This window comes from Rhamphochromis longiceps, linkage group LG12 (genome assembly GCF_057381845.1).
Source record: "Rhamphochromis longiceps isolate RC_006_pf linkage group LG12, R_longiceps_female_GT1.1, whole genome shotgun sequence".
NCBI lineage: Eukaryota > Metazoa > Chordata > Actinopteri > Cichliformes > Cichlidae > Rhamphochromis > Rhamphochromis longiceps.
The window spans coordinates 114609-141591 of NC_140568.1; the positions used below are offsets into that span (position 1 = coordinate 114609).

The following is a 26983-nucleotide window of genomic DNA, read 5'->3' on the forward strand; positions in this document are numbered from 1 at the left end:
CCCAAGTCCTGGGCCCCTCCCAGGATTGGTAATCATAGGTTACATGGGTATTACATGTGACCAAATCCCTCCCCAATAAAAGGTGTCCAGGCCTCTCTCTAAAAGAACAACAAAATTAAAAATAAGAATAAAAACCTTTAAAATATCATATGGAATTAATAAGAGAAAATAAAAATAACCATAAAAAATTGTAAAAAGAATATAAACCCATGATATAATTTTTATGATTAAAAACCTCATCCTGCTGAGGATGGTTTAATAAAATATATGTATATATGTACACATATAAAAAGACATTATTTTATAAGAAAGAAGGTGAACACAAAATAATATCTTCTAAAAAGCAAGAGGGATGGAAAAAAAACAAAGCTAAAGTTAAGACAAATATAGATCAAATGGGAATGGAGAGAAAATTATAAAAAACTAGGTAAGGGGGTGGGGTCCGGAGGGAGTCTTAGGGCTGTCGCGGACCAGGGGGAGAACCCGACAACGGGTAACATCCGGAGCAGGAACGTGAAAAACAGGGAAAGAAAAGAAAAAAGAAAATACATAGAAAAATCTATAAAAACTAAATAAACAATCAGCCCATATTCACCTTCATTCCAAAAATAAAAAGGCTATGTAAGGCAACCCATAATAATAAGGACCCTATATTAAGAATGACTTTTTTTAAAAAAAAATTGACTAAACAATCAACAAAAACCACAACTTGAAAGGCTGCTTTTCTTATTGCACTAGGACAGCCATTATACTCCCCAGTAGATGATGGGGGGAAGACCTCACTACAACGAAATCAGGTAAAAGGTCCAGTCGGTCAGCGGAGGCCTCAACATAAATAAGAGGGCAAATTAATTCTTATTTCATGGCCACCTCAACCCAAATGCTTGGCATTTTTAGATATTAACTCCCCACTATAGGGTTTAAGTTTCTCAAATACAGTTATCAACTGTTAATATTTCCCCCAAGATGTTAATTTTAGGGTCATGCAACCTGGGCAGGGTCATCCTCCCTTTTAATTCTCCCGTTCTAATAGTGTCTGCCAAGCCAAAATGGTTAGGTTTAGGGCCATGTGTCTGGTTAAGACCATCCCCCAAATTATCCACACTCTAGGGACACTTTCTTAAGGCAAAATGGTTAGGTTTAGGATCCAGTAGCCTGGGTAGGCTCATCCCACAGGTTATACACAATGAAGATACAAAAAAAGAAATTGTTAAATTCAGATTATTAGATCTTTTTGAAAAAAACAATTCAATAAACTCAGTAATCTCCATTTGTCCCAAGGAGATGCTGTTTTATGTTTCAAGGAGTAGTCAGTCTGTTTACTAAGAGGTCCTTTTAGGAATCGTGGATGGATGTCAGATACAAATTCCTGGCACAGGCTGGTTAGGTGTTAGGAAACTATAGCTTAGATGTTTTTTAATTCAAACTTTGGTGCACGGTCCTAGGAATTGCTGAAGCATCCCATCTCCACTTACTCCGCTCTTCTCCTTCTCTCCAGCATACTCCTCTTCTTCTTGGGTGCGTCTTGTACCTTCTTCCATATGTTGTCAATCATAAAACCATCCCCCAATGTCTTTATTCCCCCCAGGCCATAAGGCAGACTCATTGAAAGTTCCAGCACTGTCACCAATACTAAAAAAGGTCCCAAAGCCATATTTCTCCCATGACTCCCTGGAGGGGATGTGACCTCCAAGAGAAAAGGTTTTTATCGTTTTTGATTTTCTTATTCATTTTCAACAATAATCACACTCCATGCAGTTAGTAATTATAATGAATCCTCACACTGTTAGTGTTACACTCTGTTCAAAACAACCTCCATGCAGTTCTGTCATGGGGACTTATGGCAATCAGGGAAACATACTCAATATTGACAAGTAGTCTTTTTTTTTTTTTTTTTTTTTTTTTTTTTTTTTTTTTTTTTTTTTTTTTTTTTTTTGGTGACATTTTGCTTAGAAATATAATTGTGATCTGTTCACAGAATTTATGTTATAAAACAAACAACAGGTTTCCAGACCATTTTTTCTTTTTGAACTTTCTTTATTTCTCACCATACTTTCAAAGCCTGACCTATAATTCTAAGGATTCTCCCTCCCTAAGACATTGGAGTCTTAATTGATTATTTCAAACCATATACTGCATATACTTAATATTGACAACATCAAAGAAATACCAAATGTAATAAAAATTCTAAACCCACTAAAGAAATATTTAAAGATGACAATAACATCCTGACATCAAACTCTCTCCATTCTACTCCGCTGACCGACCGACCAGCCCGGGTTGGCCTGCAGGCTCACGATGCTCAGGGCCTCCTCTGTGCGTTCCCTGAAGTGAGTGGCCACTGTGGAGCGCAGCTGATCCGCCCGTATGGCATACCGGTGTTGCTGCAAGCGCGCTCCCAAACAGGCCCAAATTTCCCCCACATACATTAAACCACAATACTACATCGTAAGACCCACGCTGAGTCGCAGGCCTTCACACCAGCTGTCAAAGATACTTTTAGCCGTCTCACTCGTCCAATGAATGCCATCAGCTACGGTATGGAAGTGTTGTTGAGGTATGCACGGTAAATAATTATAATGTGTACTGATGAAGTTATTGATCATAGTGAGATTTGACTGTTGGAGTTTGGATAGTGATCTGGAAAAGTGAATGTGGGCTACAAAAATGTCCGCACTCGGAAACACGGCTTTCGCCCCATTCACCACCTTACGTAGTTGTTTAATTGAGGTCTTCTGAGGGTCCTGATCCTTATTATTAAGGCCTACAGACAAGATCACCATTTCCGCATTTTCACACACCGGCGTCATTTCCAACAGGTTGAAGAAATGGTAAAAGTTCGCACCCGGGTAGCTCTCCACCTGAATCTGATCATTCTCAAAGGGGGGTATTCTATTTAGATTGGAGTCCCCCAAGAAAACTACCGGTTTATCAACTTTGATTCTCCAATCCTGTAATTTCCTACTAGGTCTCGCCCGATGGTACGTAGGTGTATAGTAACCCCCCTCTGCGCCCCTCATCTCCGCCTCCGCCCCGACCGGCTCTCCCTTTCCTGTAAGCCCGCGCCCGCTATGAGACTCCCTCTGCTTTATTTGCCGCACGGTTTTAAATTCTGCCACCGAGCCCTCGCTCTCATTATCCTCCTCATTCAGGTGAAAATTACTCTTAATATTATAATAGTGGGGATCAGAGCGGTCCAATGAGTCACTGCTCAGGTTTCCCGCCGGCTCCTGCTGTTGCAGGGCCTCAATCGTCATTTCACCCACTACCTTGTCACCTGTTTTAGCAGAGGTTTGGATTTTTACTCGCTTTTGTTGTTTCATTATAGGGTCTGGACCATTCGTCCGGTCTCCTGCGCGAGACGTGGAGCAGGAAACTGAAGGGGTGGCAGGCTCAGATGTCAACCTGTTCGCGGCCGTTAAGGGCAAGTCACAGCGCACAATATTTCTAGGACGCACAGGGGGAGAGCACAAAGAGGCAGGCAGAATGTCATCGATTTCATCTAAATCAACCACCACGTTTGATCTAATTCTGGCTGTTGTCTCCACCCTACTCCCACCCTCTCCCGTCTTCCCCCCATCTACATTTCTCCCCTTCGGGAGAGCTCCCGCGGTGGCCGGCGCACGGGCATTCACAGTCTGAAGCTCATTCAGCTCTTCTACAATAGTTTTCCTTTTTCCCAACGATAGGTTTTTCTGATAGGAAACATTTTGTATATTACTGCTGCTAGCAGTCTGGTTTTTAACCACTGTAGGTAAGGGCGTAAATTCATTATCATTTCTCAGATCAATCGGCATTACCCCCGATCTTCCCCCCCTCTGTACTGTATTCTGTTCCCGTGTGTAGCCGGCCTCCGAGCGGGCCCTCCCTCCACCCTCTTCCCCTGACGATTTGAGCAGAGTTTCAACTGTTGATATTGTAGAAACTCGTAATCGAGCCCCGTATCTTTTAAAAGCCCACGTCTTTGCCACTTGAACTGACACCTCAGTCTTTCTAGTTCCTTTTAAAGATTCAATAATAGTGGCATAATGATCATAAAGAATATCTAGATTTTTGGACATCCAAGAGTCTGTATTTTGGTCAAGTTGCCTCCTAACTTGTTCTGTGGGCGCAGCCGGTTTTATAAAACTAGAGAGCCTGGACACCTGTTTAATCATACCCCTGGGGTACAAGCCCGTGTCGCGTGCTTCTTCAATCACACTTTTATGGTGTACTGTCCGTATTAATTTAAATATATTCTTCGCACTCGTCCTTGTGTCAGTATCAAGTGCACGCCTTGGTGCGGGAGCATCTTGTCCTCCTTGTTGTCTGACACGTCTCATGTTCGGGCGACCCCATCCCTCCCCGTGCCTCGTCCCCTCCCGACCCCCAGCATGCGTAGCCAGACCGTCACCAGACAAACTTTCACCTAAGGTTTCAAAATTATTGTTTTGTACCTCATATTTGTCAGTGGGGAGCTCACCTGAGTTTCTTTGTGTTTGTCGGACCACTCGATTCAGGCTCAGTGATCTCTGCCTCCTCCGTGCTCTTCGCTGGTGGCGTGGAAACGTCCATCCGCCATCCTGCATGTCGTTTTCTGGCAGTCGTGGCGTTTCCGACCGGTGTGCCTCCATCCTGGACCCGAACAATATGGTAGTCCCACCGACCACGGGCGTCCCCGCGTCAGTGTCTGTTGGTCGGTGTAGACTCAAAAGACGAGAGGGTTTAGGTGCACAAACCGATGCCTCGCTCAGATCCAACGCCACCTCTCACTACCCGTTTAGAGTTCACGGTCACTTTGCTACAGGTGAATAAAAACTCCCCACTTTACAATTGTAAAAAAAGTTTGTCAATTAAAATAGTCTTTCATGTGACTGGGCTAAACAAAGTTACTTGTTGCCCATCTCTGGAAGGGCTAAAAAAAGTCGCCTTTCTTCCATTAAGTTTGGTCTAGCGTTCCCTGACGTTTCGCGGAGTTACCGCTTCTTCAGAGGGATACATGCTACTAGGTGTCCGGAAGGAGCGAGGCATTTAAACACATTTCCTGGGAGCTGCCCAAGTCCTGGGCCCCTCCCAGGATTGGTAATCATAGGTTACATGGGTATTACATGTGACCAAATCCCTCCCCAATAAAAGGTGTCCAGGCCTCTCTCTAAAAGAACAACAAAATTAAAAATAAGAATAAAAACCTTTAAAATATCATATGGAATTAATAAGAGAAAATAAAAATAACCATAAAAAATTGTAAAAAGAATATAAACCCATGATATAATTTTTATGATTAAAAACCTCATCCTGCTGAGGATGGTTTAATAAAATATATGTATATATGTACACATATAAAAAGACATTATTTTATAAGAAAGAAGGTGAACACAAAATAATATCTTCTAAAAAGCAAGAGGGATGGAAAAAAAACAAAGCTAAAGTTAAGACAAATATAGATCAAATGGGAATGGAGAGAAAATTATAAAAAACTAGGTAAGGGGGTGGGGTCCGGAGGGAGTCTTAGGGCTGTCGCGGACCAGGGGGAGAACCCGACAACGGGTAACATCCGGAGCAGGAACGTGAAAAACAGGGAAAGAAAAGAAAAAAGAAAATACATAGAAAAATCTATAAAAACTAAATAAACAATCAGCCCATATTCACCTTCATTCCAAAAATAAAAAGGCTATGTAAGGCAACCCATAATAATAAGGACCCTATATTAAGAATGACTTTTTTTAAAAAAAAAAATTGACTAAACAATCAACAAAAACCACAACTTGAAAGGCTGCTTTTCTTATTGCACTAGGACAGCCATTATACTCCCCAGTAGATGATGGGGGGAAGACCTCACTACAACGAAATCAGGTAAAAGGTCCAGTCGGTCAGCGGAGGCCTCAACATAAATAAGAGGGCAAATTAATTCTTATTTCATGGCCACCTCAACCCAAATGCTTGGCATTTTTAGATATTAACTCCCCACTATAGGGTTTAAGTTTCTCAAATACAGTTATCAACTGTTAATATTTCCCCCAAGATGTTAATTTTAGGGTCATGCAACCTGGGCAGGGTCATCCTCCCTTTTAATTCTCCCGTTCTAATAGTGTCTGCCAAGCCAAAATGGTTAGGTTTAGGGCCATGTGTCTGGTTAAGACCATCCCCCAAATTATCCACACTCTAGGGACACTTTCTTAAGGCAAAATGGTTAGGTTTAGGATCCAGTAGCCTGGGTAGGCTCATCCCACAGGTTATACACAATGAAGATACAAAAAAAGAAATTGTTAAATTCAGATTATTAGATCTTTTTGAAAAAAACAATTCAATAAACTCAGTAATCTCCATTTGTCCCAAGGAGATGCTGTTTTATGTTTCAAGGAGTAGTCAGTCTGTTTACTAAGAGGTCCTTTTAGGAATCGTGGATGGATGTCAGATACAAATTCCTGGCACAGGCTGGTTAGGTGTTAGGAAACTATAGCTTAGATGTTTTTTAATTCAAACTTTGGTGCACGGTCCTAGGAATTGCTGAAGCATCCCATCTCCACTTACTCCGCTCTTCTCCTTCTCTCCAGCATACTCCTCTTCTTCTTGGGTGCGTCTTGTACCTTCTTCCATATGTTGTCAATCATAAAACCATCCCCCAATGTCTTTATTCCCCCCAGGCCATAAGGCAGACTCATTGAAAGTTCCAGCACTGTCACCAATACTAAAAAAGGTCCCAAAGCCATATTTCTCCCATGACTCCCTGGAGGGGATGTGACCTCCAAGAGAAAAGGTTTTTATCGTTTTTGATTTTCTTATTCATTTTCAACAATAATCACACTCCATGCAGTTAGTAATTATAATGAATCCTCACACTGTTAGTGTTACACTCTGTTCAAAACAACCTCCATGCAGTTCTGTCATGGGGACTTATGGCAATCAGGGAAACATACTCAATATTGACAAGTAGTCTTTGTATTTTTTTTTTTTTTTTTTTTTTTTTTTTTTTTTTTTTTTTTTTTTTTTTTTTTTTTTTTTTGGTGACATTTTGCTTAGAAATATAATTGTGATCTGTTCACAGAATTTATGTTATAAAACAAACAACAGGTTTCCAGACCATTTTTTCTTTTTGAACTTTCTTTATTTCTCACCATACTTTCAAAGCCTGACCTATAATTCTAAGGATTCTCCCTCCCTAAGACATTGGAGTCTTAATTGATTATTTCAAACCATATACTGCATATACTTAATATTGACAACATCAAAGAAATACCAAATGTAATAAAAATTCTAAACCCACTAAAGAAATATTTAAAGATGACAATAACATCCTGACATCAAACTCTCTCCATTCTACTCCGCTGACCGACCGACCAGCCCGGGTTGGCCTGCAGGCTCACGATGCTCAGGGCCTCCTCTGTGCGTTCCCTGAAGTGAGTGGCCACTGTGGAGCGCAGCTGATCCGCCCGTATGGCATACCGGTGTTGCTGCAAGCGCGCTCCCAAACAGGCCCAAATTTCCCCCACATACATTAAACCACAATACTACATCGTAAGACCCACGCTGAGTCGCAGGCCTTCACACCAGCTGTCAAAGATACTTTTAGCCGTCTCACTCGTCCAATGAATGCCATCAGCTACGGTATGGAAGTGTTGTTGAGGTATGCACGGTAAATAATTATAATGTGTACTGATGAAGTTATTGATCATAGTGAGATTTGACTGTTGGAGTTTGGATAGTGATCTGGAAAAGTGAATGTGGGCTACAAAAATGTCCGCACTCGGAAACACGGCTTTCGCCCCATTCACCACCTTACGTAGTTGTTTAATTGAGGTCTTCTGAGGGTCCTGATCCTTATTATTAAGGCCTACAGACAAGATCACCATTTCCGCATTTTCACACACCGGCGTCATTTCCAACAGGTTGAAGAAATGGTAAAAGTTCGCACCCGGGTAGCTCTCCACCTGAATCTGATCATTCTCAAAGGGGGGTATTCTATTTAGATTGGAGTCCCCCAAGAAAACTACCGGTTTATCAACTTTGATTCTCCAATCCTGTAATTTCCTACTAGGTCTCGCCCGATGGTACGTAGGTGTATAGTAACCCCCCTCTGCGCCCCTCATCTCCGCCTCCGCCCCGACCGGCTCTCCCTTTCCTGTAAGCCCGCGCCCGCTATGAGACTCCCTCTGCTTTATTTGCCGCACGGTTTTAAATTCTGCCACCGAGCCCTCGCTCTCATTATCCTCCTCATTCAGGTGAAAATTACTCTTAATATTATAATAGTGGGGATCAGAGCGGTCCAATGAGTCACTGCTCAGGTTTCCCGCCGGCTCCTGCTGTTGCAGGGCCTCAATCGTCATTTCACCCACTACCTTGTCACCTGTTTTAGCAGAGGTTTGGATTTTTACTCGCTTTTGTTGTTTCATTATAGGGTCTGGACCATTCGTCCGGTCTCCTGCGCGAGACGTGGAGCAGGAAACTGAAGGGGTGGCAGGCTCAGATGTCAACCTGTTCGCGGCCGTTAAGGGCAAGTCACAGCGCACAATATTTCTAGGACGCACAGGGGGAGAGCACAAAGAGGCAGGCAGAATGTCATCGATTTCATCTAAATCAACCACCACGTTTGATCTAATTCTGGCTGTTGTCTCCACCCTACTCCCACCCTCTCCCGTCTTCCCCCCATCTACATTTCTCCCCTTCGGGAGAGCTCCCGCGGTGGCCGGCGCACGGGCATTCACAGTCTGAAGCTCATTCAGCTCTTCTACAATAGTTTTCCTTTTTCCCAACGATAGGTTTTTCTGATAGGAAACATTTTGTATATTACTGCTGCTAGCAGTCTGGTTTTTAACCACTGTAGGTAAGGGCGTAAATTCATTATCATTTCTCAGATCAATCGGCATTACCCCCGATCTTCCCCCCCTCTGTACTGTATTCTGTTCCCGTGTGTAGCCGGCCTCCGAGCGGGCCCTCCCTCCACCCTCTTCCCCTGACGATTTGAGCAGAGTTTCAACTGTTGATATTGTAGAAACTCGTAATCGAGCCCCGTATCTTTTAAAAGCCCACGTCTTTGCCACTTGAACTGACACCTCAGTCTTTCTAGTTCCTTTTAAAGATTCAATAATAGTGGCATAATGATCATAAAGAATATCTAGATTTTTGGACATCCAAGAGTCTGTATTTTGGTCAAGTTGCCTCCTAACTTGTTCTGTGGGCGCAGCCGGTTTTATAAAACTAGAGAGCCTGGACACCTGTTTAATCATACCCCTGGGGTACAAGCCCGTGTCGCGTGCTTCTTCAATCACACTTTTATGGTGTACTGTCCGTATTAATTTAAATATATTCTTCGCACTCGTCCTTGTGTCAGTATCAAGTGCACGCCTTGGTGCGGGAGCATCTTGTCCTCCTTGTTGTCTGACACGTCTCATGTTCGGGCGACCCCATCCCTCCCCGTGCCTCGTCCCCTCCCGACCCCCAGCATGCGTAGCCAGACCGTCACCAGACAAACTTTCACCTAAGGTTTCAAAATTATTGTTTTGTACCTCATATTTGTCAGTGGGGAGCTCACCTGAGTTTCTTTGTGTTTGTCGGACCACTCGATTCAGGCTCAGTGATCTCTGCCTCCTCCGTGCTCTTCGCTGGTGGCGTGGAAACGTCCATCCGCCATCCTGCATGTCGTTTTCTGGCAGTCGTGGCGTTTCCGACCGGTGTGCCTCCATCCTGGACCCGAACAATATGGTAGTCCCACCGACCACGGGCGTCCCCGCGTCAGTGTCTGTTGGTCGGTGTAGACTCAAAAGACGAGAGGGTTTAGGTGCACAAACCGATGCCTCGCTCAGATCCAACGCCACCTCTCACTACCCGTTTAGAGTTCACGGTCACTTTGCTACAGGTGAATAAAAACTCCCCACTTTACAATTGTAAAAAAAGTTTGTCAATTAAAATAGTCTTTCATGTGACTGGGCTAAACAAAGTTACTTGTTGCCCATCTCTGGAAGGGCTAAAAAAAGTCGCCTTTCTTCCATTAAGTTTGGTCTAGCGTTCCCTGACGTTTCGCGGAGTTACCGCTTCTTCAGAGGGATACATGCTACTAGGTGTCCGGAAGGAGCGAGGCATTTAAACACATTTCCTGGGAGCTGCCCAAGTCCTGGGCCCCTCCCAGGATTGGTAATCATAGGTTACATGGGTATTACATGTGACCAAATCCCTCCCCAATAAAAGGTGTCCAGGCCTCTCTCTAAAAGAACAACAAAATTAAAAATAAGAATAAAAACCTTTAAAATATCATATGGAATTAATAAGAGAAAATAAAAATAACCATAAAAAATTGTAAAAAGAATATAAACCCATGATATAATTTTTATGATTAAAAACCTCATCCTGCTGAGGATGGTTTAATAAAATATATGTATATATGTACACATATAAAAAGACATTATTTTATAAGAAAGAAGGTGAACACAAAATAATATCTTCTAAAAAGCAAGAGGGATGGAAAAAAAACAAAGCTAAAGTTAAGACAAATATAGATCAAATGGGAATGGAGAGAAAATTATAAAAAACTAGGTAAGGGGGTGGGGTCCGGAGGGAGTCTTAGGGCTGTCGCGGACCAGGGGGAGAACCCGACAACGGGTAACATCCGGAGCAGGAACGTGAAAAACAGGGAAAGAAAAGAAAAAAGAAAATACATAGAAAAATCTATAAAAACTAAATAAACAATCAGCCCATATTCACCTTCATTCCAAAAATAAAAAGGCTATGTAAGGCAACCCATAATAATAAGGACCCTATATTAAGAATGACTTTTTTTAAAAAAAAAAATTGACTAAACAATCAACAAAAACCACAACTTGAAAGGCTGCTTTTCTTATTGCACTAGGACAGCCATTATACTCCCCAGTAGATGATGGGGGGAAGACCTCACTACAACGAAATCAGGTAAAAGGTCCAGTCGGTCAGCGGAGGCCTCAACATAAATAAGAGGGCAAATTAATTCTTATTTCATGGCCACCTCAACCCAAATGCTTGGCATTTTTAGATATTAACTCCCCACTATAGGGTTTAAGTTTCTCAAATACAGTTATCAACTGTTAATATTTCCCCCAAGATGTTAATTTTAGGGTCATGCAACCTGGGCAGGGTCATCCTCCCTTTTAATTCTCCCGTTCTAATAGTGTCTGCCAAGCCAAAATGGTTAGGTTTAGGGCCATGTGTCTGGTTAAGACCATCCCCCAAATTATCCACACTCTAGGGACACTTTCTTAAGGCAAAATGGTTAGGTTTAGGATCCAGTAGCCTGGGTAGGCTCATCCCACAGGTTATACACAATGAAGATACAAAAAAAGAAATTGTTAAATTCAGATTATTAGATCTTTTTGAAAAAAACAATTCAATAAACTCAGTAATCTCCATTTGTCCCAAGGAGATGCTGTTTTATGTTTCAAGGAGTAGTCAGTCTGTTTACTAAGAGGTCCTTTTAGGAATCGTGGATGGATGTCAGATACAAATTCCTGGCACAGGCTGGTTAGGTGTTAGGAAACTATAGCTTAGATGTTTTTTAATTCAAACTTTGGTGCACGGTCCTAGGAATTGCTGAAGCATCCCATCTCCACTTACTCCGCTCTTCTCCTTCTCTCCAGCATACTCCTCTTCTTCTTGGGTGCGTCTTGTACCTTCTTCCATATGTTGTCAATCATAAAACCATCCCCCAATGTCTTTATTCCCCCCAGGCCATAAGGCAGACTCATTGAAAGTTCCAGCACTGTCACCAATACTAAAAAAGGTCCCAAAGCCATATTTCTCCCATGACTCCCTGGAGGGGATGTGACCTCCAAGAGAAAAGGTTTTTATCGTTTTTGATTTTCTTATTCATTTTCAACAATAATCACACTCCATGCAGTTAGTAATTATAATGAATCCTCACACTGTTAGTGTTACACTCTGTTCAAAACAACCTCCATGCAGTTCTGTCATGGGGACTTATGGCAATCAGGGAAACATACTCAATATTGACAAGTAGTCTTTGTATTTTTTTTTTTTTTTTTTTTTTTTTTTTTTTTGGTGACATTTTGCTTAGAAATATAATTGTGATCTGTTCACAGAATTTATGTTATAAAACAAACAACAGGTTTCCAGACCATTTTTTCTTTTTGAACTTTCTTTATTTCTCACCATACTTTCAAAGCCTGACCTATAATTCTAAGGATTCTCCCTCCCTAAGACATTGGAGTCTTAATTGATTATTTCAAACCATATACTGCATATACTTAATATTGACAACATCAAAGAAATACCAAATGTAATAAAAATTCTAAACCCACTAAAGAAATATTTAAAGATGACAATAACATCCTGACATCAAACTCTCTCCATTCTACTCCGCTGACCGACCGACCAGCCCGGGTTGGCCTGCAGGCTCACGATGCTCAGGGCCTCCTCTGTGCGTTCCCTGAAGTGAGTGGCCACTGTGGAGCGCAGCTGATCCGCCCGTATGGCATACCGGTGTTGCTGCAAGCGCGCTCCCAAACAGGCCCAAATTTCCCCCACATACATTAAACCACAATACTACATCGTAAGACCCACGCTGAGTCGCAGGCCTTCACACCAGCTGTCAAAGATACTTTTAGCCGTCTCACTCGTCCAATGAATGCCATCAGCTACGGTATGGAAGTGTTGTTGAGGTATGCACGGTAAATAATTATAATGTGTACTGATGAAGTTATTGATCATAGTGAGATTTGACTGTTGGAGTTTGGATAGTGATCTGGAAAAGTGAATGTGGGCTACAAAAATGTCCGCACTCGGAAACACGGCTTTCGCCCCATTCACCACCTTACGTAGTTGTTTAATTGAGGTCTTCTGAGGGTCCTGATCCTTATTATTAAGGCCTACAGACAAGATCACCATTTCCGCATTTTCACACACCGGCGTCATTTCCAACAGGTTGAAGAAATGGTAAAAGTTCGCACCCGGGTAGCTCTCCACCTGAATCTGATCATTCTCAAAGGGGGGTATTCTATTTAGATTGGAGTCCCCCAAGAAAACTACCGGTTTATCAACTTTGATTCTCCAATCCTGTAATTTCCTACTAGGTCTCGCCCGATGGTACGTAGGTGTATAGTAACCCCCCTCTGCGCCCCTCATCTCCGCCTCCGCCCCGACCGGCTCTCCCTTTCCTGTAAGCCCGCGCCCGCTATGAGACTCCCTCTGCTTTATTTGCCGCACGGTTTTAAATTCTGCCACCGAGCCCTCGCTCTCATTATCCTCCTCATTCAGGTGAAAATTACTCTTAATATTATAATAGTGGGGATCAGAGCGGTCCAATGAGTCACTGCTCAGGTTTCCCGCCGGCTCCTGCTGTTGCAGGGCCTCAATCGTCATTTCACCCACTACCTTGTCACCTGTTTTAGCAGAGGTTTGGATTTTTACTCGCTTTTGTTGTTTCATTATAGGGTCTGGACCATTCGTCCGGTCTCCTGCGCGAGACGTGGAGCAGGAAACTGAAGGGGTGGCAGGCTCAGATGTCAACCTGTTCGCGGCCGTTAAGGGCAAGTCACAGCGCACAATATTTCTAGGACGCACAGGGGGAGAGCACAAAGAGGCAGGCAGAATGTCATCGATTTCATCTAAATCAACCACCACGTTTGATCTAATTCTGGCTGTTGTCTCCACCCTACTCCCACCCTCTCCCGTCTTCCCCCCATCTACATTTCTCCCCTTCGGGAGAGCTCCCGCGGTGGCCGGCGCACGGGCATTCACAGTCTGAAGCTCATTCAGCTCTTCTACAATAGTTTTCCTTTTTCCCAACGATAGGTTTTTCTGATAGGAAACATTTTGTATATTACTGCTGCTAGCAGTCTGGTTTTTAACCACTGTAGGTAAGGGCGTAAATTCATTATCATTTCTCAGATCAATCGGCATTACCCCCGATCTTCCCCCCCTCTGTACTGTATTCTGTTCCCGTGTGTAGCCGGCCTCCGAGCGGGCCCTCCCTCCACCCTCTTCCCCTGACGATTTGAGCAGAGTTTCAACTGTTGATATTGTAGAAACTCGTAATCGAGCCCCGTATCTTTTAAAAGCCCACGTCTTTGCCACTTGAACTGACACCTCAGTCTTTCTAGTTCCTTTTAAAGATTCAATAATAGTGGCATAATGATCATAAAGAATATCTAGATTTTTGGACATCCAAGAGTCTGTATTTTGGTCAAGTTGCCTCCTAACTTGTTCTGTGGGCGCAGCCGGTTTTATAAAACTAGAGAGCCTGGACACCTGTTTAATCATACCCCTGGGGTACAAGCCCGTGTCGCGTGCTTCTTCAATCACACTTTTATGGTGTACTGTCCGTATTAATTTAAATATATTCTTCGCACTCGTCCTTGTGTCAGTATCAAGTGCACGCCTTGGTGCGGGAGCATCTTGTCCTCCTTGTTGTCTGACACGTCTCATGTTCGGGCGACCCCATCCCTCCCCGTGCCTCGTCCCCTCCCGACCCCCAGCATGCGTAGCCAGACCGTCACCAGACAAACTTTCACCTAAGGTTTCAAAATTATTGTTTTGTACCTCATATTTGTCAGTGGGGAGCTCACCTGAGTTTCTTTGTGTTTGTCGGACCACTCGATTCAGGCTCAGTGATCTCTGCCTCCTCCGTGCTCTTCGCTGGTGGCGTGGAAACGTCCATCCGCCATCCTGCATGTCGTTTTCTGGCAGTCGTGGCGTTTCCGACCGGTGTGCCTCCATCCTGGACCCGAACAATATGGTAGTCCCACCGACCACGGGCGTCCCCGCGTCAGTGTCTGTTGGTCGGTGTAGACTCAAAAGACGAGAGGGTTTAGGTGCACAAACCGATGCCTCGCTCAGATCCAACGCCACCTCTCACTACCCGTTTAGAGTTCACGGTCACTTTGCTACAGGTGAATAAAAACTCCCCACTTTACAATTGTAAAAAAAGTTTGTCAATTAAAATAGTCTTTCATGTGACTGGGCTAAACAAAGTTACTTGTTGCCCATCTCTGGAAGGGCTAAAAAAAGTCGCCTTTCTTCCATTAAGTTTGGTCTAGCGTTCCCTGACGTTTCGCGGAGTTACCGCTTCTTCAGAGGGATACATGCTACTAGGTGTCCGGAAGGAGCGAGGCATTTAAACACATTTCCTGGGAGCTGCCCAAGTCCTGGGCCCCTCCCAGGATTGGTAATCATAGGTTACATGGGTATTACATGTGACCAAATCCCTCCCCAATAAAAGGTGTCCAGGCCTCTCTCTAAAAGAACAACAAAATTAAAAATAAGAATAAAAACCTTTAAAATATCATATGGAATTAATAAGAGAAAATAAAAATAACCATAAAAAATTGTAAAAAGAATATAAACCCATGATATAATTTTTATGATTAAAAACCTCATCCTGCTGAGGATGGTTTAATAAAATATATGTATATATGTACACATATAAAAAGACATTATTTTATAAGAAAGAAGGTGAACACAAAATAATATCTTCTAAAAAGCAAGAGGGATGGAAAAAAAACAAAGCTAAAGTTAAGACAAATATAGATCAAATGGGAATGGAGAGAAAATTATAAAAAACTAGGTAAGGGGGTGGGGTCCGGAGGGAGTCTTAGGGCTGTCGCGGACCAGGGGGAGAACCCGACAACGGGTAACATCCGGAGCAGGAACGTGAAAAACAGGGAAAGAAAAGAAAAAAGAAAATACATAGAAAAATCTATAAAAACTAAATAAACAATCAGCCCATATTCACCTTCATTCCAAAAATAAAAAGGCTATGTAAGGCAACCCATAATAATAAGGACCCTATATTAAGAATGACTTTTTTTAAAAAAAAATTGACTAAACAATCAACAAAAACCACAACTTGAAAGGCTGCTTTTCTTATTGCACTAGGACAGCCATTATACTCCCCAGTAGATGATGGGGGGAAGACCTCACTACAACGAAATCAGGTAAAAGGTCCAGTCGGTCAGCGGAGGCCTCAACATAAATAAGAGGGCAAATTAATTCTTATTTCATGGCCACCTCAACCCAAATGCTTGGCATTTTTAGATATTAACTCCCCACTATAGGGTTTAAGTTTCTCAAATACAGTTATCAACTGTTAATATTTCCCCCAAGATGTTAATTTTAGGGTCATGCAACCTGGGCAGGGTCATCCTCCCTTTTAATTCTCCCGTTCTAATAGTGTCTGCCAAGCCAAAATGGTTAGGTTTAGGGCCATGTGTCTGGTTAAGACCATCCCCCAAATTATCCACACTCTAGGGACACCTTCTTAAGGCAAAATGGTTAGGTTTAGGATCCAGTAGCCTGGGTAGGCTCATCCCACAGGTTATACACAATGAAGATACAAAAAAAGAAATTGTTAAATTCAGATTATTAGATCTTTTTGAAAAAAACAATTCAATAAACTCAGTAATCTCCATTTGTCCCAAGGAGATGCTGTTTTATGTTTCAAGGAGTAGTCAGTCTGTTTACTAAGAGGTCCTTTTAGGAATCGTGGATGGATGTCAGATACAAATTCCTGGCACAGGCTGGTTAGGTGTTAGGAAACTATAGCTTAGATGTTTTTTAATTCAAACTTTGGTGCACGGTCCTAGGAATTGCTGAAGCATCCCATCTCCACTTACTCCGCTCTTCTCCTTCTCTCCAGCATACTCCTCTTCTTCTTGGGTGCGTCTTGTACCTTCTTCCATATGTTGTCAATCATAAAACCATCCCCCAATGTCTTTATTCCCCCCAGGCCATAAGGCAGACTCATTGAAAGTTCCAGCACTGTCACCAATACTAAAAAAGGTCCCAAAGCCATATTTCTCCCATGACTCCCTGGAGGGGATGTGACCTCCAAGAGAAAAGGTTTTTATCGTTTTTGATTTTCTTATTCATTTTCAACAATAATCACACTCCATGCAGTTAGTAATTATAATGAATCCTCACACTGTTAGTGTTACACTCTGTTCAAAACAACCTCCATGCAGTTCTGTCATGGGGACTTATGGCAATCAGGGAAACATACTCAATATTGACAAGTAGTCTTTGTATTTTTTTTTTTTTTTTTTTTTTTTTTTTTTTTTTTTTTTTTTTTGGTGACATTTTGCTTAGAAATATAATTGTGATCTGTTCACAGAATTTATGTTATAAAACAAACAACAGGTTTCCAGACCATTTTTTCTTTTTGAACTTTCTTTATTTCTCACCATACTTTCAAAGCCTGACCTATAATTCTAAGGATTCTCCCTCCCTAAGACATTGGAGTCTTAATTGATTATTTCAAACCATATACTGCATATACTTAATATTGACAACATCAAAGAAATACCAAATGTAATAAAAATTCTAAACCCACTAAAGAAATATTTAAAGATGACAATAACATCCTGACATCAAACTCTCTCCATTCTACTCCGCTGACCGACCGACCAGCCCGGGTTGGCCTGCAGGCTCACGATGCTCAGGGCCTCCTCTGTGCGTTCCCTGAAGTGAGTGGCCACTGTGGAGCGCAGCTGATCCGCCCGTATGGCATACCGGTGTTGCTGCAAGCGCGCTCCCAAACAGGCCCAAATTTCCCCCACATACATTAAACCACAATACTACATCGTAAGACCCACGCTGAGTCGCAGGCCTTCACACCAGCTGTCAAAGATACTTTTAGCCGTCTCACTCGTCCAATGAATGCCATCAGCTACGGTATGGAAGTGTTGTTGAGGTATGCACGGTAAATAATTATAATGTGTACTGATGAAGTTATTGATCATAGTGAGATTTGACTGTTGGAGTTTGGATAGTGATCTGGAAAAGTGAATGTGGGCTACAAAAATGTCCGCACTCGGAAACACGGCTTTCGCCCCATTCACCACCTTACGTAGTTGTTTAATTGAGGTCTTCTGAGGGTCCTGATCCTTATTATTAAGGCCTACAGACAAGATCACCATTTCCGCATTTTCACACACCGGCGTCATTTCCAACAGGTTGAAGAAATGGTAAAAGTTCGCACCCGGGTAGCTCTCCACCTGAATCTGATCATTCTCAAAGGGGGGTATTCTATTTAGATTGGAGTCCCCCAAGAAAACTACCGGTTTATCAACTTTGATTCTCCAATCCTGTAATTTCCTACTAGGTCTCGCCCGATGGTACGTAGGTGTATAGTAACCCCCCTCTGCGCCCCTCATCTCCGCCTCCGCCCCGACCGGCTCTCCCTTTCCTGTAAGCCCGCGCCCGCTATGAGACTCCCTCTGCTTTATTTGCCGCACGGTTTTAAATTCTGCCACCGAGCCCTCGCTCTCATTATCCTCCTCATTCAGGTGAAAATTACTCTTAATATTATAATAGTGGGGATCAGAGCGGTCCAATGAGTCACTGCTCAGGTTTCCCGCCGGCTCCTGCTGTTGCAGGGCCTCAATCGTCATTTCACCCACTACCTTGTCACCTGTTTTAGCAGAGGTTTGGATTTTTACTCGCTTTTGTTGTTTCATTATAGGGTCTGGACCATTCGTCCGGTCTCCTGCGCGAGACGTGGAGCAGGAAACTGAAGGGGTGGCAGGCTCAGATGTCAACCTGTTCGCGGCCGTTAAGGGCAAGTCACAGCGCACAATATTTCTAGGACGCACAGGGGGAGAGCACAAAGAGGCAGGCAGAATGTCATCGATTTCATCTAAATCAACCACCACGTTTGATCTAATTCTGGCTGTTGTCTCCACCCTACTCCCACCCTCTCCCGTCTTCCCCCCATCTACATTTCTCCCCTTCGGGAGAGCTCCCGCGGTGGCCGGCGCACGGGCATTCACAGTCTGAAGCTCATTCAGCTCTTCTACAATAGTTTTCCTTTTTCCCAACGATAGGTTTTTCTGATAGGAAACATTTTGTATATTACTGCTGCTAGCAGTCTGGTTTTTAACCACTGTAGGTAAGGGCGTAAATTCATTATCATTTCTCAGATCAATCGGCATTACCCCCGATCTTCCCCCCCTCTGTACTGTATTCTGTTCCCGTGTGTAGCCGGCCTCCGAGCGGGCCCTCCCTCCACCCTCTTCCCCTGACGATTTGAGCAGAGTTTCAACTGTTGATATTGTAGAAACTCGTAATCGAGCCCCGTATCTTTTAAAAGCCCACGTCTTTGCCACTTGAACTGACACCTCAGTCTTTCTAGTTCCTTTTAAAGATTCAATAATAGTGGCATAATGATCATAAAGAATATCTAGATTTTTGGACATCCAAGAGTCTGTATTTTGGTCAAGTTGCCTCCTAACTTGTTCTGTGGGCGCAGCCGGTTTTATAAAACTAGAGAGCCTGGACACCTGTTTAATCATACCCCTGGGGTACAAGCCCGTGTCGCGTGCTTCTTCAATCACACTTTTATGGTGTACTGTCCGTATTAATTTAAATATATTCTTCGCACTCGTCCTTGTGTCAGTATCAAGTGCACGCCTTGGTGCGGGAGCATCTTGTCCTCCTTGTTGTCTGACACGTCTCATGTTCGGGCGACCCCATCCCTCCCCGTGCCTCGTCCCCTCCCGACCCCCAGCATGCGTAGCCAGACCGTCACCAGACAAACTTTCACCTAAGGTTTCAAAATTATTGTTTTGTACCTCATATTTGTCAGTGGGGAGCTCACCTGAGTTTCTTTGTGTTTGTCGGACCACTCGATTCAGGCTCAGTGATCTCTGCCTCCTCCGTGCTCTTCGCTGGTGGCGTGGAAACGTCCATCCGCCATCCTGCATGTCGTTTTCTGGCAGTCGTGGCGTTTCCGACCGGTGTGCCTCCATCCTGGACCCGAACAATATGGTAGTCCCACCGACCACGGGCGTCCCCGCGTCAGTGTCTGTTGGTCGGTGTAGACTCAAAAGACGAGAGGGTTTAGGTGCACAAACCGATGCCTCGCTCAGATCCAACGCCACCTCTCACTACCCGTTTAGAGTTCACGGTCACTTTGCTACAGGTGAATAAAAACTCCCCACTTTACAATTGTAAAAAAAGTTTGTCAATTAAAATAGTCTTTCATGTGACTGGGCTAAACAAAGTTACTTGTTGCCCATCTCTGGAAGGGCTAAAAAAAGTCGCCTTTCTTCCATTAAGTTTGGTCTAGCGTTCCCTGACGTTTCGCGGAGTTACCGCTTCTTCAGAGGGATACATGCTACTAGGTGTCCGGAAGGAGCGAGGCATTTAAACACATTTCCTGGGAGCTGCCCAAGTCCTGGGCCCCTCCCAGGATTGGTAATCATAGGTTACATGGGTATTACATGTGACCAAATCCCTCCCCAATAAAAGGTGTCCAGGCCTCTCTCTAAAAGAACAACAAAATTAAAAATAAGAATAAAAACCTTTAAAATATCATATGGAATTAATAAGAGAAAATAAAAATAACCATAAAAAATTGTAAAAAGAATATAAACCCATGATATAATTTTTATGATTAAAAACCTCATCCTGCTGAGGATGGTTTAATAAAATATATGTATATATGTACACATATAAAAAGACATTATTTTATAAGAAAGAAGGTGAACACAAAATAATATCTTCTAAAAAGCAAGAGGGATGGAAAAAAAACAAAGCTAAAGTTAAGACAAATATAGATCAAATGGGAATGGAGAGAAAATTATAAAAAACTAGGTAAGGGGGTGGGGTCCGGAGGGAGTCTTAGGGCTGTCGCGGACCAGGGGGAGAACCCGACAACGGGTAACATCCGGAGCAGGAACGTGAAAAACAGGGAAAGAAAAGAAAAAAGAAAATACATAGAAAAATCTATAAAAACTAAATAAACAATCAGCCCATATTCACCTTCATTCCAAAAATAAAAAGGCTATGTAAGGCAACCCATAATAATAAGGACCCTATATTAAGAATGACTTTTTTTAAAAAAAAAAATTGACTAAACAATCAACAAAAACCACAACTTGAAAGGCTGCTTTTCTTATTGCACTAGGACAGCCATTATACTCCCCAGTAGATGATGGGGGGAAGACCTCACTACAACGAAATCAGGTAAAAGGTCCAGTCGGTCAGCGGAGGCCTCAACATAAATAAGAGGGCAAATTAATTCTTATTTCATGGCCACCTCAACCCAAATGCTTGGCATTTTTAGATATTAACTCCCCACTATAGGGTTTAAGTTTCTCAAATACAGTTATCAACTGTTAATATTTCCCCCAAGATGTTAATTTTAGGGTCATGCAACCTGGGCAGGGTCATCCTCCCTTTTAATTCTCCCGTTCTAATAGTGTCTGCCAAGCCAAAATGGTTAGGTTTAGGGCCATGTGTCTGGTTAAGACCATCCCCCAAATTATCCACACTCTAGGGACACTTTCTTAAGGCAAAATGGTTAGGTTTAGGATCCAGTAGCCTGGGTAGGCTCATCCCACAGGTTATACACAATGAAGATACAAAAAAAGAAATTGTTAAATTCAGATTATTAGATCTTTTTGAAAAAAACAATTCAATAAACTCAGTAATCTCCATTTGTCCCAAGGAGATGCTGTTTTATGTTTCAAGGAGTAGTCAGTCTGTTTACTAAGAGGTCCTTTTAGGAATCGTGGATGGATGTCAGATACAAATTCCTGGCACAGGCTGGTTAGGTGTTAGGAAACTATAGCTTAGATGTTTTTTAATTCAAACTTTGGTGCACGGTCCTAGGAATTGCTGAAGCATCCCATCTCCACTTACTCCGCTCTTCTCCTTCTCTCCAGCATACTCCTCTTCTTCTTGGGTGCGTCTTGTACCTTCTTCCATATGTTGTCAATCATAAAACCATCCCCCAATGTCTTTATTCCCCCCAGGCCATAAGGCAGACTCATTGAAAGTTCCAGCACTGTCACCAATACTAAAAAAGGTCCCAAAGCCATATTTCTCCCATGACTCCCTGGAGGGGATGTGACCTCCAAGAGAAAAGGTTTTTATCGTTTTTGATTTTCTTATTCATTTTCAACAATAATCACACTCCATGCAGTTAGTAATTATAATGAATCCTCACACTGTTAGTGTTACACTCTGTTCAAAACAACCTCCATGCAGTTCTGTCATGGGGACTTATGGCAATCAGGGAAACATACTCAATATTGACAAGTAGTCTTTGTATTTTTTTTTTTTTTTTTTTTTTTTTTTTTTTTTTTTTTTTTTTTGGTGACATTTTGCTTAGAAATATAATTGTGATCTGTTCACAGAATTTATGTTATAAAACAAACAACAGGTTTCCAGACCATTTTTTCTTTTTGAACTTTCTTTATTTCTCACCATACTTTCAAAGCCTGACCTATAATTCTAAGGATTCTCCCTCCCTAAGACATTGGAGTCTTAATTGATTATTTCAAACCATATACTGCATATACTTAATATTGACAACATCAAAGAAATACCAAATGTAATAAAAATTCTAAACCCACTAAAGAAATATTTAAAGATGACAATAACATCCTGACATCAAACTCTCTCCATTCTACTCCGCTGACCGACCGACCAGCCCGGGTTGGCCTGCAGGCTCACGATGCTCAGGGCCTCCTCTGTGCGTTCCCTGAAGTGAGTGGCCACTGTGGAGCGCAGCTGATCCGCCCGTATGGCATACCGGTGTTGCTGCAAGCGCGCTCCCAAACAGGCCCAAATTTCCCCCACATACATTAAACCACAATACTACATCGTAAGACCCACGCTGAGTCGCAGGCCTTCACACCAGCTGTCAAAGATACTTTTAGCCGTCTCACTCGTCCAATGAATGCCATCAGCTACGGTATGGAAGTGTTGTTGAGGTATGCACGGTAAATAATTATAATGTGTACTGATGAAGTTATTGATCATAGTGAGATTTGACTGTTGGAGTTTGGATAGTGATCTGGAAAAGTGAATGTGGGCTACAAAAATGTCCGCACTCGGAAACACGGCTTTCGCCCCATTCACCACCTTACGTAGTTGTTTAATTGAGGTCTTCTGAGGGTCCTGATCCTTATTATTAAGGCCTACAGACAAGATCACCATTTCCGCATTTTCACACACCGGCGTCATTTCCAACAGGTTGAAGAAATGGTAAAAGTTCGCACCCGGGTAGCTCTCCACCTGAATCTGATCATTCTCAAAGGGGGGTATTCTATTTAGATTGGAGTCCCCCAAGAAAACTACCGGTTTATCAACTTTGATTCTCCAATCCTGTAATTTCCTACTAGGTCTCGCCCGATGGTACGTAGGTGTATAGTAACCCCCCTCTGCGCCCCTCATCTCCGCCTCCGCCCCGACCGGCTCTCCCTTTCCTGTAAGCCCGCGCCCGCTATGAGACTCCCTCTGCTTTATTTGCCGCACGGTTTTAAATTCTGCCACCGAGCCCTCGCTCTCATTATCCTCCTCATTCAGGTGAAAATTACTCTTAATATTATAATAGTGGGGATCAGAGCGGTCCAATGAGTCACTGCTCAGGTTTCCCGCCGGCTCCTGCTGTTGCAGGGCCTCAATCGTCATTTCACCCACTACCTTGTCACCTGTTTTAGCAGAGGTTTGGATTTTTACTCGCTTTTGTTGTTTCATTATAGGGTCTGGACCATTCGTCCGGTCTCCTGCGCGAGACGTGGAGCAGGAAACTGAAGGGGTGGCAGGCTCAGATGTCAACCTGTTCGCGGCCGTTAAGGGCAAGTCACAGCGCACAATATTTCTAGGACGCACAGGGGGAGAGCACAAAGAGGCAGGCAGAATGTCATCGATTTCATCTAAATCAACCACCACGTTTGATCTAATTCTGGCTGTTGTCTCCACCCTACTCCCACCCTCTCCCGTCTTCCCCCCATCTACATTTCTCCCCTTCGGGAGAGCTCCCGCGGTGGCCGGCGCACGGGCATTCACAGTCTGAAGCTCATTCAGCTCTTCTACAATAGTTTTCCTTTTTCCCAACGATAGGTTTTTCTGATAGGAAACATTTTGTATATTACTGCTGCTAGCAGTCTGGTTTTTAACCACTGTAGGTAAGGGCGTAAATTCATTATCATTTCTCAGATCAATCGGCATTACCCCCGATCTTCCCCCCCTCTGTACTGTATTCTGTTCCCGTGTGTAGCCGGCCTCCGAGCGGGCCCTCCCTCCACCCTCTTCCCCTGACGATTTGAGCAGAGTTTCAACTGTTGATATTGTAGAAACTCGTAATCGAGCCCCGTATCTTTTAAAAGCCCACGTCTTTGCCACTTGAACTGACACCTCAGTCTTTCTAGTTCCTTTTAAAGATTCAATAATAGTGGCATAATGATCATAAAGAATATCTAGATTTTTGGACATCCAAGAGTCTGTATTTTGGTCAAGTTGCCTCCTAACTTGTTCTGTGGGCGCAGCCGGTTTTATAAAACTAGAGAGCCTGGACACCTGTTTAATCATACCCCTGGGGTACAAGCCCGTGTCGCGTGCTTCTTCAATCACACTTTTATGGTGTACTGTCCGTATTAATTTAAATATATTCTTCGCACTCGTCCTTGTGTCAGTATCAAGTGCACGCCTTGGTGCGGGAGCATCTTGTCCTCCTTGTTGTCTGACACGTCTCATGTTCGGGCGACCCCATCCCTCCCCGTGCCTCGTCCCCTCCCGACCCCCAGCATGCGTAGCCAGACCGTCACCAGACAAACTTTCACCTAAGGTTTCAAAATTATTGTTTTGTACCTCATATTTGTCAGTGGGGAGCTCACCTGAGTTTCTTTGTGTTTGTCGGACCACTCGATTCAGGCTCAGTGATCTCTGCCTCCTCCGTGCTCTTCGCTGGTGGCGTGGAAACGTCCATCCGCCATCCTGCATGTCGTTTTCTGGCAGTCGTGGCGTTTCCGACCGGTGTGCCTCCATCCTGGACCCGAACAATATGGTAGTCCCACCGACCACGGGCGTCCCCGCGTCAGTGTCTGTTGGTCGGTGTAGACTCAAAAGACGAGAGGGTTTAGGTGCACAAACCGATGCCTCGCTCAGATCCAACGCCACCTCTCACTACCCGTTTAGAGTTCACGGTCACTTTGCTACAGGTGAATAAAAACTCCCCACTTTACAATTGTAAAAAAAGTTTGTCAATTAAAATAGTCTTTCATGTGACTGGGCTAAACAAAGTTACTTGTTGCCCATCTCTGGAAGGGCTAAAAAAAGTCGCCTTTCTTCCATTAAGTTTGGTCTAGCGTTCCCTGACGTTTCGCGGAGTTACCGCTTCTTCAGAGGGATACATGCTACTAGGTGTCCGGAAGGAGCGAGGCATTTAAACACATTTCCTGGGAGCTGCCCAAGTCCTGGGCCCCTCCCAGGATTGGTAATCATAGGTTACATGGGTATTACATGTGACCAAATCCCTCCCCAATAAAAGGTGTCCAGGCCTCTCTCTAAAAGAACAACAAAATTAAAAATAAGAATAAAAACCTTTAAAATATCATATGGAATTAATAAGAGAAAATAAAAATAACCATAAAAAATTGTAAAAAGAATATAAACCCATGATATAATTTTTATGATTAAAAACCTCATCCTGCTGAGGATGGTTTAATAAAATATATGTATATATGTACACATATAAAAAGACATTATTTTATAAGAAAGAAGGTGAACACAAAATAATATCTTCTAAAAAGCAAGAGGGATGGAAAAAAAACAAAGCTAAAGTTAAGACAAATATAGATCAAATGGGAATGGAGAGAAAATTATAAAAAACTAGGTAAGGGGGTGGGGTCCGGAGGGAGTCTTAGGGCTGTCGCGGACCAGGGGGAGAACCCGACAACGGGTAACATCCGGAGCAGGAACGTGAAAAACAGGGAAAGAAAAGAAAAAAGAAAATACATAGAAAAATCTATAAAAACTAAATAAACAATCAGCCCATATTCACCTTCATTCCAAAAATAAAAAGGCTATGTAAGGCAACCCATAATAATAAGGACCCTATATTAAGAATGACTTTTTTTAAAAAAAAATTGACTAAACAATCAACAAAAACCACAACTTGAAAGGCTGCTTTTCTTATTGCACTAGGACAGCCATTATACTCCCCAGTAGATGATGGGGGGAAGACCTCACTACAACGAAATCAGGTAAAAGGTCCAGTCGGTCAGCGGAGGCCTCAACATAAATAAGAGGGCAAATTAATTCTTATTTCATGGCCACCTCAACCCAAATGCTTGGCATTTTTAGATATTAACTCCCCACTATAGGGTTTAAGTTTCTCAAATACAGTTATCAACTGTTAATATTTCCCCCAAGATGTTAATTTTAGGGTCATGCAACCTGGGCAGGGTCATCCTCCCTTTTAATTCTCCCGTTCTAATAGTGTCTGCCAAGCCAAAATGGTTAGGTTTAGGGCCATGTGTCTGGTTAAGACCATCCCCCAAATTATCCACACTCTAGGGACACTTTCTTAAGGCAAAATGGTTAGGTTTAGGATCCAGTAGCCTGGGTAGGCTCATCCCACAGGTTATACACAATGAAGATACAAAAAAAGAAATTGTTAAATTCAGATTATTAGATCTTTTTGAAAAAAACAATTCAATAAACTCAGTAATCTCCATTTGTCCCAAGGAGATGCTGTTTTATGTTTCAAGGAGTAGTCAGTCTGTTTACTAAGAGGTCCTTTTAGGAATCGTGGATGGATGTCAGATACAAATTCCTGGCACAGGCTGGTTAGGTGTTAGGAAACTATAGCTTAGATGTTTTTTAATTCAAACTTTGGTGCACGGTCCTAGGAATTGCTGAAGCATCCCATCTCCACTTACTCCGCTCTTCTCCTTCTCTCCAGCATACTCCTCTTCTTCTTGGGTGCGTCTTGTACCTTCTTCCATATGTTGTCAATCATAAAACCATCCCCCAATGTCTTTATTCCCCCCAGGCCATAAGGCAGACTCATTGAAAGTTCCAGCACTGTCACCAATACTAAAAAAGGTCCCAAAGCCATATTTCTCCCATGACTCCCTGGAGGGGATGTGACCTCCAAGAGAAAAGGTTTTTATCGTTTTTGATTTTCTTATTCATTTTCAACAATAATCACACTCCATGCAGTTAGTAATTATAATGAATCCTCACACTGTTAGTGTTACACTCTGTTCAAAACAACCTCCATGCAGTTCTGTCA

At 42.9% G+C, this 26983-nt stretch overlaps 1 long non-coding RNA gene across 2 annotated transcripts in view; it reads left to right on the forward strand.

Moving 5' to 3' along the window:
- The window catches only part of LOC146656498 (uncharacterized), a 227714-nt gene that overhangs the window by 5916 nt on the left and 194815 nt on the right, over positions 1–26983 (forward strand). For both annotated transcript variants that reach the window (XR_014914220.1, XR_014914221.1), the window contains exon 2: positions 6914–6983. This is a non-coding gene — a long non-coding RNA (uncharacterized LOC146656498). The remainder of the gene's footprint in view (positions 1–6913; positions 6984–26983) is intronic.